At 36.0% G+C, this 7,419-nt stretch overlaps 1 long non-coding RNA gene across 1 annotated transcript; it reads right to left on the bottom strand.

The window, feature by feature from the left end:
* Positions 1 to 2,224: 2,224 nt before the first annotated feature.
* LOC127870392 (uncharacterized) lies at positions 2,225 to 4,020 on the bottom strand. The gene is made up of 3 exons (XR_008044792.1): positions 3,848 to 4,020; positions 3,051 to 3,244; positions 2,225 to 2,833 (listed from the first exon to the last, which is right to left on the bottom strand). It is a non-coding gene; the product is annotated as an uncharacterized LOC127870392 (long non-coding RNA).
* Positions 4,021 to 7,419: the final 3,399 nt, after the last annotated feature.

Below are 7,419 nucleotides of genomic sequence, written 5' to 3'. Positions count from 1 at the left end.
GTGGTTAGCCTGGGGCCAGTAGATTAAAGCCCAGGAAACTCAATTTCAAAAGTTGGTAACAGTTGGGCGTAAAAGCAGGGCAATTAGCTTTTTCAACGCTTGAAACAAATCAATCTAATTAAACGTAGAATACAAATTGGCGACTGTGGATCAATTAGGCCTAGGAAAGGATTCAATTCCGGCTCACAACAAGACATGATGCATTAAAAGTCTGTCATATCGGCAAAATTGTTGCTCAATAATTTAAAGAAAATAAATAAAGTATTTGATACACATAATACATTATGCACATGATTCTAGGCTTGCTATTCTTTAGCAAGGCAACCAACATTATAAAGATGGTTGCCAGTGCAGCAACCGATTGCGAAAAAAGAGACATATTGTTGTTATTTTGTCTAAGTTATCTCTATAACATAAATATAAGGATAAACAGTGCACCCACATCTTGACCTGTGCTTTAAGACACACTCTTTATAAATTCGAATGGGCTGTGTTGCTTTCAAACTTGGGATATAAAAAGCTATAAAATAATTTTGAAAACTGAGTTGCGTCTAAGATAATGCAATAGCGAACAACTTTAATGCCTTCAGCGCTTTGATTTAAGATTTTACCAGCTCCGTAAAAAGTTACATTTATAATGTCGGGTCATCATTATCATCTTTCCTTTACAAGCATGGGCTGCCGTAAGATGCACAATATTATGTAAAATACGCCGATAATGTTGATGACGGTAATGATGAGTATGTCAAACGAATTATGAAGACGACGATGCTGTTAACTCATTTATGACTAGCGTCTAGAAAAAAAGGCATTGGCAAACAGCGTAGACCCAGATGAAACGCCGCATGATGCGGTGTCTCATCTGGTTCTACGCTGTTTGCTTAAAGGAATATCTGTAAGAAATATTCTAAATAAAAAAAAAAAATTACTAGACATCTCTAATTTTGGAAATAAATTGATCCAATTTAGAAGGATGGGAGAGTCCACTAGGCATAAATGGGTTAATGTAGATGTTAGGGATTATGAGTGTGATAAGGAAGAGTTTGATGTTGATAAGGTATATGATGATGATGATTATTACTAAGAGAATTAATATTGTGTTGATGGTACTGTTAGCAGCGATAAAGATGTTACGGAGGATAAGATCGAGGTTAAGAATCCAGATATTAATACACTACACATCACTTGAATGTTATGGATATTAGACTCTCAATTGTGTTAACTTCAGAAGTTGTAATAAGTGCATTAATAGGTTAGCGCACTTTCATGTTAAGACTATAGTGCCTAAAGTATCATTGTTAACTCTTAATGCATGTCTGCTTCCGAAATTCAGAATTTCTCGGGTCGCTCATTTTTCTCGTTTAGTAATTTGCAGTTAGAGTTTTTTTTTGAAAGCCACACGTGTTGTGATTTACGCTTCTTGATTAAAACGCATTTTTGAAAATACACTTTTAGTATTAAAAGAGCAGAATAACTTGTTTTACCCAATGTTTGCTCTATGGTAACATAAATAATAAACATACACAAGTCACAAAGCTGAAATCGCAAAGTTTTCACATACTTCACTATAAATATAAAGGCGTGTAAGAAACTATGTATTAGCGCACGTAAAGATAATTAATAACTCAAGTCCGCAAATATAGGAAGTCAAGTCAAGCGCGAACAAAAAAATGGGTAGATGGTCATATTAAGGCGATCAAGTGCATATTTAAAAAATGTCACGAGCTCATTTAAATATATTCTAATTTCACCGTCACTTGTGCTAACGTAGTTATGTTAATGTGCGTACAAAGAGGCAATAAAGCGCAAGTGTAATGCTAAACATGCACAAGATAACGACACAACGGCATAGCACGTTGACGTTAACTCGACACCACGACAACACGAAGACGTGAATGCAACATTATGCTGGTGATGACACGAACTTGTATCGCATTATAATCATATAGATGTCATAGTATCGTGTCTCCGTCATCGTATCGTCGCATGATCATCTTCTTCCCATTGCGTTATTGTCATAGTACAGACGTGTTGTCGCTTTAACGTCATCTTACTGTCGCGTCATTGCCGTGTCGAAAATCAACATTGAATTCAATCCGAGAGTTTGCGATGGGCCATTACTAGTTGCCGTGTGAGAGGCCGGTGACCCTTTTTCGAGGGTTTAATATTAAAAACAAGCGTTAGACCTTGTCTGTGTTGAATAAACAAAAAAACAGAAAACGAAACGTACGTGCAATTGTTCAAATCGTGCAAATCCATGTTTTAGAAATGTTATTGATATTATAGTTGTGTATTTTAAATGTTCCAATGATAAATCAGCTTATCAACTTCCGTCAATTAATATTTTCGTTAAAGTATTCAATTAGTGTCGTGAAGCATTTGCCGTTGTACATGTTGATTTATCAATACATGCATTACTACAATTGAAAAGCAGAAAATGAGGAATATTCGGATCCATATACGGTCGCGTGTTCATTGAAGCTGCTAAGCCACACCTCGTCGCCCGCATTTAGTTCAGAGGTGATTGTTTGACTGCTTTGTTCATACCCATCAGAACCGGACAGCGCTGCGAGCAGGTTTCCGTTATGCATAATGCCTATGCGAAAGGATGGATCTCCTCATATGTTCTGAAGAGTAGCTGAAATCACGTATAGCCCTGAAATCGGCACCTGGAACACGCCATGATGTACGTGGTAGCCCCCGCCTATGTTGATAAGGACTTTCTCGAACATAATGTTCTGGTTGAGTCCTATGCTTCTATGTGCATCTACTTTAATAGCTGTGAATGCCACACTCCCACTTGCTGTTTGGCGTTATGATGTGTTTCTTGCCACTAAAACGACAATATATATATATATGACAATTATGCATTTACAACTCGAATATGTATGCAATCGTACTCTTATAACTTTTAGCATTATAGGAATATTAAAATGCAATATGTGCATTTTTTAATTGTGGCTTAAATTTCAAACAAAAACATTATACAATTCCCACTGCCCATTAAAAATTGAAAAATAAGTTAAGATGATATATATGATCAATCTTACCCCGACTTCTGTCATCCTTTATAGGATCTACCATTGTTTCGGATTCATCATTTTAATGGAAGTATGAACAGGAGGATACTTTTGTAACACGTTTTCTTCGCTAGACATCTTGGGTCGGATGTGTGAGGTTGTTGCTCCATATGTAGCCAGAACAATCTTTTCCAGTGCTTCGATGCGTTCTAGCTGTTTATTGCCTGTGTGACAAAAATATATCTCAACACATCAATATGTCAATATATACCCGGTATATATATAAACAAAATTCTTTACTGTCAGTCAGTTAAATGCATTTCATAACGTTAGTCGAAAACAATAATAATGCAAGTCAATAAAGCAGTCTATATATAGTAGCATGACGAACAGCATACGTTCTTAGCCGTTATATCGAAGAGCATGTCGAATCATTTAACTAATGCCATTGAACTAATATCACATCTAATCGATTCGTTGTTCGAAAATGCTATCTTATCGAATTCTTGAAACATTGTTATCTTATCGAATAGTTGCACACATACGTTATCTAATTGAATTTTTGAAATAATGTGTTTCAAGTTTTATGTATTTATTTTAAACAATCGTTCTGTATGTTAACACATATTGTCATTTCTTAATTACGTCCGAAGTATTATATTATTTACAGATTTTTCAGCAACCAAAATTATTCAACAAAACTGTAAATTATATACATAATATAGTTATGTACAGGCATACTGATTTAAAAAGAGTTGTCTAGTTACAATCAATTGATAACATTTCCATCTTTATCAAATAGCAAACATCTGTATACATTCACATACTCTGTTATACCACTGCTGAATTTGTTGTATCAATTCTGTCACCAGGTTTTCAAGCTCTGCAATTCTTGTCTCGGCATCCTTTTGCAAGGCGGAACCCTCCACAGAAAATATTATGACAAACAGAACAATTCCCAGTCTACACATCTGCATTGCTTGGATTCCTATTAGTGACTGAAATGGCATGTTATCTGCGTGCCTGATAAGTTCTCTTCCTGGTTTATACACATATACTTTAGCCATACTAGAACATCGCCTTACACCTAATGTACATCCATTAAAAATGGTTGACGTTGACTTAAATGTTGTGCTCACCACCATTGGTTTTTAACATCAATTCTAAGCAAAGAAATATATCAGTTTTAAGGACCGTTCTTTGAATTGGTCCATACATAAAGCGTATTAATATCCTACATTAATATAAATTTTTAAACGTTTAGACTATTTGGTTGACCGCACACAGACTACAGTATGGATTTTCATCAAGGTACAGCTTCTGTGTGACTTCAGGTACGGTTAACAAACGAGTTACCATCCTTTATTTAGCATCAACGACAATTTTAAGCAAATGGAAAACTGCTAGCAAGAGTTTATAATTCATATTGGTACTAGCAAAGCAGTTGCAAACTTGCTGTTGAACGTTAGAATCTTCAAACTTACACACATGGCAGCTATGAGCATATGTGCGACAGTGAAGACGACTGAATTTTGATCTGACCCTGGGTCAAAAGTTATGGGGGTTGGGGTGGGACCGGGTCAGAGATTTTCCTGAGACCGCGATTTGAAAAAGGCTCATAACTACTGTGTCCCTTCAGATATTGCTTTCATATTTGGTATGCATGTGTATCTAGACAACACCTTTCCATGCGCATACAATTTTTTACCCCTATGACCTTGAAATTGAACTTGAGGTCAGCGTTCAGGTTAAGAAATCTGCGACCGCGATTCGCAAAAAGGCTCATAACTTCTGTGTCCCTTTAGATATTGCTATCATATTTGATATGCATGTGTATCTGGACAACACCTTTCCATGCGCATACAATTTTTGACCCATGTGACCTTTACCTTGAACTTGAGGTCAGCGTTCAGGTTTCGAAATCTGCGACCGTGATTCGAAAAAGGCTCATACCCACTATGTCCCTTTAGATATTGCTTTCATATTTGGTATGCATATGTATATGGAAAACACCTTTCCATGCGCATACAATTTGTGACCCATGTGAGCTTGACCTTGAACTTGAGGTCACCGTTCATTTTTCGAAATCTGCGACCGCGAATAAAAAAAGGCTCATAACTACAGTGTCCCTTCAGATATTGCTTTCATATTTGGTACACATGTGTTTCTGGCCAACACCATTTCATGCACATGAAATGTTTGAACTTGGAGTCCGCATTCCGGCTTAGAAATCTTCGACCGCGATTCAAAAAAAGCTCATAACGTCTGTGTCCCTTCAGATATTGCTTTACTATTTGGTACGCATGTGTGTCTGGACAAGACCTTTCAATGAACATAAAATTGTTGACCTTTGTGACCTTGAACGCGTTTAGATTTTGAAATCTATTATGTGGTAATCTCCGCGGTCTGTCTGTTCGTCCGTCCTGGCCACTTTCTCCTCCTACACTATTAGCACTAGAACCTTGAAACTTACACACATGATAGCTATGAGAATATGTGCGACAGTGCACTATTTGGAATTTTGATCTGACCCCTGGGTCAAAAGTAATGGGGGTCGCGGTGGGGCCGGGTCAGAGATTTTTACTCATGTTAATGTTATTTTACATTTCTATTCATTGCTACACAGATTTACTTCAAATGGATACTGAACATCTCTTATGACAATACGGTCAATCTCGACTATGCATGGCCCCATTACCAATCCTGGGGCCCCCTTGGTCAAACATGCGGCATGGGGATATGCGTCGGCCTCTACCGCGCCATTTCTAGTTTAAATTATGATGAGCATCATCATCATCATCATCATGTGATAAGGAAAAGTTTGATGTTGATAATGTTGGTGGTGATGATTACGAGGAGAATTTTGATTGTGATGACGAGGGTTTAAAATCAACAACACCTACTGTGTTGAATAAACAAAAGATAATAAACATACGTTCCTTAAGTGAAATTCGGTATTCCTTTTTGATTTTTCAAATCGTGCAAATCCATGTTTTTAAAATGTTATTAATATATGCTGGAATGATATGCATTGACAAATATTACCTCCACCAATGCCTCTATCATCCATTATAAGATCTACAATTGGTTCTGATTCGTAACTTATAATGGAAGTATTTGCATGTGCATGTGGATAATATTTTTCTAATACGTTTTCCTCGCTCGACATCTTGGGTTAGTGAGGTAGTTGCTCCATCTGCAGCCAGAACAATATTCTCTTGTCCTTCAATTCGTTCTTGCTGATAGTCGCCTGTGTTATACGAAACCGTTATAGCTTTTGCAAGATACTACAAGAATAGCAGCTGGACGCTTTGCTCTTACACACATGTCAACATAAAATAAGTAAAAAGATTCAGTTATTAAAGATATTCTCTACTTTCCATTGCATTCCTTTCTTGTCCAGTCCATGTAATAAAGTTTGACGGAAAAATTAAACCTTCAATTACTAATTATATATGGTAGCATGACGAACTTAGACAACGTCAGCCGTTTTGCCGCAGCTAGGTATAGAATCTTTATTTACTGGGTATCTAATTGCCTTTTTATGACTACATGTATGTTATTAATCCAATCCTTGCTCTAATACGTTATCTTATCTAATCGTTGAACTTCTATATTATATAAACGAATCCATGCACTTATATGTTATCTAATCGAATCATTACACAAGTATATTATAGAATCGAATAGTTGAAATAGTATGTTATCTAATCGATTCCTTGCACTTAGATTTTATCTAATCGAATCATTGTACTAGTATGTTATAGAATCGAATGGTTGCAATAGTATGTTATCTAATCGATTCCTTGCACTCATATGTTATCTAATCGAATCATTGCACGAGTATGTTTTAGAACCGAATGATAGCAATAGTATGTTATCTAATCGATTCCTTGCACTCATATGTTATCTAATCGAATCATTGCACTAGTATGTTATATAATCGAATGATTGCAATAGTATGTTATCTAATCGATTCCTTGCACTCATATGTTATCTAATCGAATCTTTGAACTAATATGGTATCCTTGCACAAAACGTTACCAGTGCTGCGTGTCATAACGAACAGTCGATTTATCAGCCTTTTGTCGCGGTAGATATTCAATGTTTTGTCGTATGTGTTATCTTATCTACTCTTTGTAATAATACGTTTTCTAACCGAATCCTTGCACTAAAACGTTATCTCATTAAAACTTTGTAAGAGTATATTTCAAGTTTCAGGTATGCATTTTAGACGATCGATCTTTATTTTACTACAAATTGACAAGTCATAATTACTTCCAAATCAATATACTAATTTGCCGATTTGTCCCTAGCTAAACTTCTTTAACAAAAGTTTGTCTGTATGTATAGTGCTTTAAAAAATAATGCTTTAGTTATAAGAATAAGTCCGAGTCCA

Source organism: Dreissena polymorpha, chromosome 2 (genome assembly GCF_020536995.1).
Source record: "Dreissena polymorpha isolate Duluth1 chromosome 2, UMN_Dpol_1.0, whole genome shotgun sequence".
Taxonomy (NCBI): Eukaryota; Metazoa; Mollusca; class Bivalvia; order Myida; family Dreissenidae; genus Dreissena; species Dreissena polymorpha.
The sequence above is the reverse complement of the archived record's forward strand: the minus strand, read 5'-3'. Positions and strand labels throughout refer to the sequence as shown.